The sequence below is a fragment of the Sphaerodactylus townsendi genome, linkage group LG13 (genome assembly GCF_021028975.2).
Source record: "Sphaerodactylus townsendi isolate TG3544 linkage group LG13, MPM_Stown_v2.3, whole genome shotgun sequence".
In the NCBI taxonomy this organism is placed as follows: domain Eukaryota; kingdom Metazoa; phylum Chordata; class Lepidosauria; order Squamata; family Sphaerodactylidae; genus Sphaerodactylus; species Sphaerodactylus townsendi.
Genome location: NC_059437.1, coordinates 26,372,424 through 26,382,323, shown reverse-complemented (window position 1 = coordinate 26,382,323; position 9,900 = coordinate 26,372,424). Strand labels below are relative to the sequence as shown.

At 38.5% G+C, this 9,900-nt stretch overlaps 1 long non-coding RNA gene across 1 annotated transcript; it reads right to left on the bottom strand.

Moving 5' to 3' along the window:
• Nucleotides 1–4,300: 4,300 nt before the first annotated feature.
• On the bottom strand, nt 4,301–7,084 carry LOC125442854. The gene is made up of 2 exons (XR_007246040.1): nt 6,869–7,084; nt 4,301–4,909 (listed from the first exon to the last, which is right to left on the bottom strand). It is a non-coding gene; the product is annotated as an uncharacterized LOC125442854 (long non-coding RNA).
• Nucleotides 7,085–9,900: the final 2,816 nt, after the last annotated feature.

Here is a 9,900-nt window from a genome sequence, read left to right as displayed (position 1 = left end):
GATATCCCTATGTGCTTAGAAAAGAAACATTTAGCTACAACAAACTATTTGCTGCAGAGCAAAACTTCAGCCTCTAAAGTCTGGATGGTCCAGGGCCACAGCACCCCTCCATGTCCTCATTCAACTCAAACTCCTACCTGTTGCCAGTCAGGTACAACTAACAGCAACATATTTGACTCGTCCCAGCTTGTCTTGGACCAACTTGTCCAATAGCCTTTTTGTTACAAAGCAGCAAATAGCTTCTGTTCAAAGCTGTGAGCATCTTTGATTGGTCCTGGTGCTGTAAAAGTGCTGTGAAGGTGCCATAAATCACAGTGCTGAAAACTGCACTATGACAAAGACACCTTAGATCAGATCTGAGGAAGCATCACTAGTGATGCCAGTCTCCAGGTGGGACCTGGGGATCTCCCAGAACTCACCTCCAGTTCACCTCCAGACTACAGAGATCAGTTTCCCTGGTGAAAATGGATGCTTTGTAGAGTGGACTCTACAGCTTTCAGGGCCATTTTAATACATGGGCAAGCTGGGCAGTTGCCTAGGGACCCCACAAGCATAGGGGCCTCATGCTGTCAATAGATAGACAGATAGATAGACAGACAGATAGACAGATAGACAGATAGATAGATAGATAGATAGATAGATAGATAGATAGATAGATAGATAGATAGATAGATAGATAGATAGATAGATAGATAGATAGATAGATAGATAGATAGATAGATAGATAGATAGATAGATAGATAGATAGATAGATAGATAGATACTATCCCATACTAAACTATAAATATTTTGTTATTGGAAAATGCATGTTTAACATGTGTTTCACCAAAGATAACAAACAATATCAATGTTAACTTTCATGATAAAATGTGGACATTGGCATTTGCCTGTGATTTAGTATCACGGTAACCTCTGCAACCACATGCACGTGCATTTGTACACATCTCATGCACTGCTTTGTCTGGTGGCCTATAATGCAGTTAAGACAGCCCTGGTGGCACTTTACTCCACTGAGATCCCTGTTTTCTCCACGCTCCATCCCCAAATCTCCAGGGACTTTTGAACCTGGATCTGGCAGGCCTATCCTCCAAGCCCCACTGGTAGCAAGAAAGTACATGACAACCGTAAATTTCACTAGAAAATACTTCCTATTCTTATCCTCCTCATCTCCCACCTTCCACCTGCACCCTCCCAAAAGGTGATGTTTAAGAATATGGGATCTGCATGGACAAAAAGCCACATGGCTGCAGTAAGAAGGGGGGGCTGCGGAAGAAATCTCTCTCATTCTTGCAATAACAGAGCCTCCTTCCTCAATGAAAGCACCATCTCAAGAAGAGGAAGTTTGGAATAATTTTGCTTAGTTCCCAGCCTCTTTGCAGCCTCCCCAAATGGTGTGGCTTTTTCCCTCATAAAGTCACAAAACCTCTAGGATTGTTGTGAGTCTAGGGAAGGCAGAAAAATCCAAGAAAGATCTACAATCTTTGGGTTCATTCGATCTAAACCAAACTACTGAAACATTTGGAAACTTTATAATCAACTGCCATGTCACAAGGAATGTCAGAGTTAGACATGGGCAGCAGGAGATTGTAGTGATACATGTGTCTCTTACCAGAACTGGAAGTTTTGCAAAAAGAAAGCACTGATCTAACCACATCTACCCCCTTTGCCAATCCAGGAGATTTAGTAAAATGCCAAATTTAGAGGTCAATATAGCTCATGTTTATTCCTTCTTTTGCTCAAAATGATGCAGGTGAATACAAGAGTCCTGAGTAATCTCTGGTAAAATCAAGAAAATGGAAATGGAAACAGAATTCTGGACCTTAAAGATTTATAATCTAATCCAGGAAGGCATTTCTTATGGCTAGCAGTCCTGAGAGAAAAAAAATTAAAAATTAAAACATGGGATCACAAAATTGGGATAGCTATTATTTTCATGCTTTTAAGCTGCCAGAGACATTTGACTGGATGTTCCATTACAGAGATTTTTGGTCTGATTTACCAAGGAAGTTCTTATGTATACATGTCATTCTGTTCATTCAAAGAAAAGTAATTTTCTTCCAACCTCCCAGGACATTGATACAGCATTCAATTTTCATCCTAACATGCACATGAACCGAGAAAGAGGATAGTTTATTTTTTTTAGCCCATGATAAGAGTTACACCTCTAAAACTCTACAGAATGCAATTTAATTCAATCAAAGCTTCAGCTAAATTATAATGAAATGTGGTGGAGGTGCTAGGAAACTGAGTTTGTCAATTTTGATTACATGCAATTTGGTTCTAATTGAGTCAGTGCTAAAGCTGCAAGACTTCATGTGGAAATATGACTGAAGTCTTTTCTTGTTTCTTTGGGAGCACACTGAGCATTTCTTTGGTATTTTGGTTGTAAACATTTAAATTGAAGTACGGACTACTTGTTTTGTTCAGGTGGTTGGTTAAATTAGTACTGCTTACACTGTAATGTGTGAAATGCCATCTGGTTGTTGTAGATCACTTGCCATAGCCAGATGTACCAAGGGATGTGACTAAATTTTGTGATTATCTGGGCTCAATTCCAAAGTGAAATGTCTTTTATGGATTCCCAGAGCTTAGGACAAAACTGCAACCATATTTTTTCCCCTGGGCAAAATATCAAAATTTGATAGAAAAATAAGCATTATAATTGGTATATTTTGCTTTAAAATTTTGGAGGAAAATGGTAGAAGTGAAAAAATTAGAAAGGAAAATAGGTGGGATGAAAAATATGTACAATGACGTACAAGCAGGAAAAGAAATGAAAAACTGTGTAGAAGTACATTCCTAGATTTAGCTGTAGGAGGTGATCATCCTAAAATTAAGATATCCCTGAGTGCCCTTTTTAAAGTCCCACTGTGTGTAGGAATCTCCGTGCTGCAACTAACATGTCAGAAGGTGAGGCTTCATAAAACTTTGCAGAGATTCTACAAAACCTCTCTGCCCATTTTCCCCCACTTTCGCTAAATGGCACCACATTACAATGAGTTACAGTTGCACCATTTCTCAGAGCAGTTAAGGAGCAGTTAAAGTGCTGCGCTTTATGGAGAAAGTAACTCAAATCCTCTTGACACCATCAGACAATTATGTTGCTTAACTTCTGCCTATTGAATTCAGTGTCGGTCAGTCATTCATATGAGTGTGTGTGTGTACATATGTAAAATCCAGCCTGGTGGGACCAATCTAATTTAAGTATCACACTCTAAAAAGTGGGTCAGAATGTAAGTAGGGCAAGTTGAGATGGGGGGGATTACGACCTCACACCAGACATTGGGTTCACCAGTGTTGTCTGTGTTTGGGCAAGGTGCTTTCCCAACATCTTTCTGCCCTGATGTTTCCCACTTCCTTTCATCTGTAAAAGTCAGCAGCGGCATTTGATTAACATGTAACAATAAAAAACATTTCCAGTCAGGGCATTGTTGTGGGGGAGGGGGTTGTGTGGGGAGACCTGTTCCCTTTTTCAGACAAATATATCCCAGTCTAACAACATTCCTCAGTGCATCACTACACCTTTTTTCACACAATAAACCAGCATGCTGTAATGGGTTTGGACTAGGATTTGGGAAACGCTGGCTCAAAACTCTGCTCTGCCATGGAAGTTTGCTCTGTGGCTTTGTGCCAACCTCTCTCTCTCTCTCTCTCTCTCTCTCTCTCTCTCTCTCTCTCTCTCTTTCTCAGCCTACCTTACCTCCAAGAGTTATTGTGAGGAGAAAATGGAGGAGAAAATAACTAGGTTCTAAGGGACTGTGGTTTTCCATTGGAGAGGAAAAAAGCAGGTTATAAACATAAAACAAATAAAAGAGGGGACAACAACTGGTGATACCAGTGGGGTGGATGCAAACCCTGCCCCAAACTATTGACATGGTAGTGGGAGTCACCCCAATTGACAGGCACTCTGCAAGAAGATCCATAGTGCATATTCACATAATAAACAAATAGTGGATTTTTCGCATGAAAGATGTTTTATGAGGCTCATTTCATTACTGTCTCAAACAGCAGCCTTGTAATGGTGGGCTATTATTATTTTCTGTGTTATAAACAGGGAACTGAAACAGCTTGTAATAACAAGTGATATAAAGCATAAGAGGTTCAACACTAGTTGCACAAGTTTCCTCTTGCCCTGTTGACTCCTAAAGGTAAAGGTGCTCTATGCAAGCACCTTGTCATTACTGCTCCTACACATATTAAAAATATTCCTAAAGTGAAAATTCTTGGTGTATCCATAACAACCATAATAGCTAAATGGGATCTCCATGTTCAGAGGGCAACATGCTTAGGAATAGGTAAATCTTTCTTTCTTTCATTCTTTCTTTTCATATTGGTTTTCCTTGCTGCTGCTAGTTTCAGTTTCCCACAATTTATTGTCAGTTTTGGAGATTCATTTTATTGTGGATCCATATTGCATTTTAATAGTCGGTTTATAAGGTATTTATACATACAGTGCACATCGTTTGTCAGTAACAAAGGTAAAAGTGTACTTTTTACAGGACAAACCCAGTGCAAGGAAATACAAACTGGTACAAAAAAGCAGGGGTCATAACACTGTTTTTTCTTTGGTCTGGGAGAAACAGAATTGAAATGGGAATTGTTTAGTCAAACATCAGAAATGAAAACTTCAAAACCACCCATGTTCTAAATACCATCTGCAAGGTGACAACTGGGGAGAGTTTCTGGCTTCATGAGCTGCTTTTGGCTTCCAATGACTATTTCAAATCAGATACTGGACTAGATGCTGGACATGCTGAACATGCTGGACAGTGGCATGATTCAATAGTGTTCTTGTGTTCTTGTGTATCCTTTTGGCAATGCATAAATATCAATGAGCATCAGTTGGAGATGTAGGCTTACTGGTGGATGATTACACATAAATCAGGAACATATCCATAGAATCTGGAAGCTGGGAGATAGTGGAGAAATTGCACAAGCAAGTTTAGCAGTGATGCTGCCTGCGAAGGGAACAAGAACTGGTCTTGGAAAACCATTGTACAAGCAAAGGTGAGATACAGCTGAGAAGTATTTATAAATTCTAGTTGCCCCTCCCCTCACCAATTTGCATACTGACTTGTACAGGGCCCTGATTCAGACAAGGATCAGAACTCAGTTCTCTTTTCCTGTGAAGAATTAGGAAAAATTGAGGCATGGGATGCTAAGAGATGCCAGCTGCACATTCTGTCCTCTGGTTTCAGCTTCCAGTCACAGACTCACTTCCTTCCCCATTCTTCGTGCCTCATGGATGATGGACGTGGGTATTACAGTGATGGATAGGTCCCATCAGAGGGCTTCTAACACTGCTCCTCCACCTGCTGCCATAATTGTACCAGCCCCCATAAATGCTCCTTTGAGCAATCTCTCAACTAAAAATTCCAATTACACTGCAGCAGAACAAAAACAAAGTCTATGGACAGCAACTTAACTTGGCTTCTTTAGCACTGCAAATGATAAATTCACACAACAAGTTTAAACAATGGTCCTTAACTGAACTAAAGTGTATTTCTAGCTAGGAGAAACCATTATCAGTCACTTCAACCTATATTTGCAGTGTATGTGTTCCCCTGATGCTCATAATCTAGCCAGCTGTGGAGGCACTGACTTCCACGATATGAGGTTTAGTTACTCTGAGCATATTTTGCCATTCATCGATATCTCTTGGCATATTAAAAAAAAAAGGATATCTGAACTGGATAAAATTTTATCAAAAGAAGGTCCACCCAACTCATCTTTGAAGGTTATTTATCTTTGTTTGCTCACAGGGTTCTATGAAGTCACTAATAATCCCAAACTGATGTGATTATGAAATGGACTATCCAAAGAAAATGTGTATGTTCTTACTTGAGGGAATAATTAGCTTTAATGTTTTTATACATATTCCTTTCAGTCATTTATTCCACAAGCCTTATCAAATGACTTTACACTTGAGAGAGGCGGTTGTTTGCTTCAAAAGGTCACTTTGAAATGGAGCAGTGTCATTTTTTACGCTGCTTCCTGATTCTAACACTTGGAAATTAGGATGAATCAGTGTATATCCCATGCTGCTGTTGGTTGCCATAGAAACTTGTGTTGAACACATAGCTTATAAAATTATACAATTAACAGAAAGAGGGTTTTTTTTAAAAAAAGAAAAGGTTTATTTCATTTGGATATTTGTTGGTTTAAAAAAATCTTTCTCATGCTATTGTCATACAAATGCTGCCACTTAGCTTTTCTGCTGCCATGTATAAAGTAAATAAATGAATAAAGCAAACTAACCAGAACTACATAGAAAAGTGCACTCGTTGTTGTGGTTTAAATATATAAAAATATAGATAAGACTTCCAATATATCCCAGATCTAACAAAAGCAGCCTTGACGCAACTTCCTTAGCTGAATATTAAAACTCCATTTCATCCACTTAGTGAGCTTTGGGATAAAATCTTTTATACAAATGATGCCCTAATTACTGATCTATCTGTTAATGTAATGAGCAAAAATATATTCATATGAATAAGTTTCTTTCCCCAAACAAACACATATTTTACATCTTGTTTTCCTGCTGCTACTTCACGAAAGGGAGCCGAGCCACATACAACCAGTGAAAGTGCAGAATGGGCACTTTCACACATGACGAATAATGCACAATCAGCCCACTTTCAATACACTTTGCAGTTGGATTGTGTTGTATGAAACAGATAAATGTACTTGTAAACAGTTGTTAAAGAGCATTGAAAGTATATTAAAAGTACATTGTTCAGCAAATCAGCCCCTGAACCATGAAACAGAATTCTATCTTCAACCCTGTGATTGTATACTCTTCAAACTCAACTAAGAATGCAATGTTAGAAATTTAACTGTCCATTGCTCTATATGTGATTGCACCCACATTGAGTGAACTCTGTTTCCTGAATTCAGCAGTTGCAGTATGGAAAGAACATCTTGGAGGAGAGGTTCAAGAATGTCCACTTTACTTTCAGGATTCCCTGCTTCTCAGCATGAGTGGCAGGCTCTAAGATGGATGTTTGATTCCTCCACATGAAGCCTGCTGGGTGACTTTGGGCTAGTCACAGATCTCTCAAAACTCTCTCAGCCTCATCTATCTGGCAAGATGTCTGTTGGGAGGAGGGAAAGGTGATTGTGAGACACGAGCCTCCATACAGTAGAAAAAAGAGAGGTATAAAAACTATTTTCTTCTGAATAGGTAACAGAAGAGAAAGTGAGAAAAAACCCTCTCTTGTGTGAGACCTGTTTTTATACTCTAATGTGGCATCCTCTCCATCTCACCCTATCTTTATTACTTTGCAGGTTAGAATCTTCCAGAAGCTCTCTGCAATCTGGATATTGCCTAATCACCAATGTCACCCCACAACATTACCTTCATTCAATTCACCATCTGCTTCACCAGTCCCAGTATTCAGTCTCTCAGCAAACACATGATCCACAATCTTGTTTTCCTTGCTTTTTGTTTCTTGCTTCTTCGTCCTATTGTTTGTCATTTTTAGACCATCTTGACACCATTTTCCACAATTTTTCTATTGTAATCTGTTTATATGCTATCAGTGCAAACATATGGTTTAAAATGCATTAATTTTAATGTAGAATTCTGGTGTGAGTGATGAGAAAGTCTTCCACAAATACAGAAACAAAGGAGAAACACAATGGAAACGCTAATATTCAAAGCAAATCAAAGAGCTTTTAAAATGTAGCCATTCCTACAAATGAACATACAAATCACTTTTCCATGAAATATTTGGCTTGAGAAGGATCAAGGATGCGCGTTGCCATCTCTAGCAATTCAATGCTCCTTCAACAGATACTCACCAAGCATTTTGAGAGCCATGAATGAAAACATCCTTCCTCAAAACATCCAATTGAAGTCAACTGCAACAGAGTGATTATTTCTCTAGCTATCGTTTTATTTGGTGCCTCACTTTCCTTTATAGAAAGGGAAGAAATCAATAGTAGGTTGTGATGGAATGTGCATCAAGGGATTTTGACAATAAACTGTAAGAGAAGAGACAGTGGCAGACAGAGGGCTATTTGCTTTCTTCTTTTTTCCTCCAAAAATACATTTGTAGTCTATGTGTTTGGCAAACGTATTTTACCCAGCTCTGTCCTTCAGGTTCTAATGGAAAAGAAATGGAAATTCATACAGAAATGAGTAAAATCAAATCAAATAAATGGACACATTTATTATTTATTGATGTTTGACATTTTTTAGCCTCACTTTCTTTGGCAAAGGATTCATGGTCTTGCTTCAGGTTCCGCTTCCCTTTGGTTCTGGCCAGATAAAAAGTTTTTTTTAATCAATTTAAAAATGTACTTAAGCCAATTTACCATTTTTCAGTCTAACCTGCTCCACAGAGTTTAGCATGAGGATAAAATGGAAGAGGGACACATATGAGGATAAAATGGAAGAGGGACACATATGTTATTCTAATAGGGCAATTATAAGAGCACTTTCCTGGGAATAAACCCCATTGAGCAGACTTTAGTAGGATTTTGAGTAGATGGCTCTGAGTTCCTTTGCATAAGGTATGTATGAAAATGTGATTAATATCAACATTGAACTTTGATAGGACTGGACTTGTGCTATTCATGTTCTGTAGTCTTGATGAGAAGTATTCCATAGCATGTGTTATGTTGATCTGCAAATGTCAGTGGCTTGTATTAAATGAAATGTCCTCCTGTATTGAAACTCACGGAGTGGGAATTCCCTGTTTCCCTGTTCCATTGCATCATACAAAGCCCAGGAAATTTTGTTCCTGGAGGTAAGTAGACCCTCAGACGGAGCGTAGGTGGTAAAGACAGGCACTACAGTAAGAGATACAACTGGTGAAAATTACTACCATCTCCTCTAAAGATGGAAATGCTCTTAAGTGTTTGGAGCTGCAGATATAAACTGGTAATCTTTCCAGAGCTGTGTACGCAGTATGCATTGGGATACAAATTTTATGTATGCTTTATATGTAATTGTAATCCTTGGTTTGTTACAGGTAACATGTATCCAAATGCAATCTATTCCTTCTCCTCTGAAATGAATCCTGCACACGAGATCCACATGCAGCTGTTTCATGATGCGGAAAACTTTAATGAAAACAACATATGTTGGAATTTCAAAGGAAAACTAGATGGGAGTAACAGGAAGTTTCTCAGCTGTACGGTGCCTATTTCACCACCACATTATACCCTATGAACAAAAATAAGTTCTAATGGAGTGGAAGTCTAGAAGGAAAGAAACTGAGAATGGCTACAGCTATAAATCAGTAGTGCTCCTGATGGAATCCTCAGCTGCGTTATGATATTCCAAATTCTCCAAGGTCTGAGAATGAAACTTATGATAAAGCAAGCCATTTGACAGTTTTTTACATATATTGTTAAAGTTCCATTCTGAAAAGAGTGGGCTGGAGGTCTTATTTATACTTTAGTCATCATTTATACCCCCTCTGTGTACATAAATGGCATTGAGGGCTTTTCTACACATTCAACTTACTCCTGATTTTCTTGGTAGTTGGTCCACAAACACTGGAATAAGTTTGTGCAAGGTTCTTCCACACTTGAAATTTTCAAGAGAGGGTGCTGTGATTATCAGTGGTATCATCAGCAGCATCATAGCACACACACACACACACTCACACACTTTTAAAAAGGTTTTAAACAGTATATTGAAACAGTATTGTAAAAATTGCTTAACACATTCTTGTAATTGCCGTCATTCATTAAAAAAAGTCTCCCATCTGTTCTTTTGTGGAGGTATGCCTTTTCTCTGATATCTCTCTGATAAAAGGGAGCAGAAACTTGTTTTTTTAATGAAAGCTGTGAATTTAGAGAACCCGCTTAAACTATTATTACAACACTATATCAATATATCTGTATTTTAGGGCCTTTTAAATATAAAAACCAAAATCACCTGTCTTT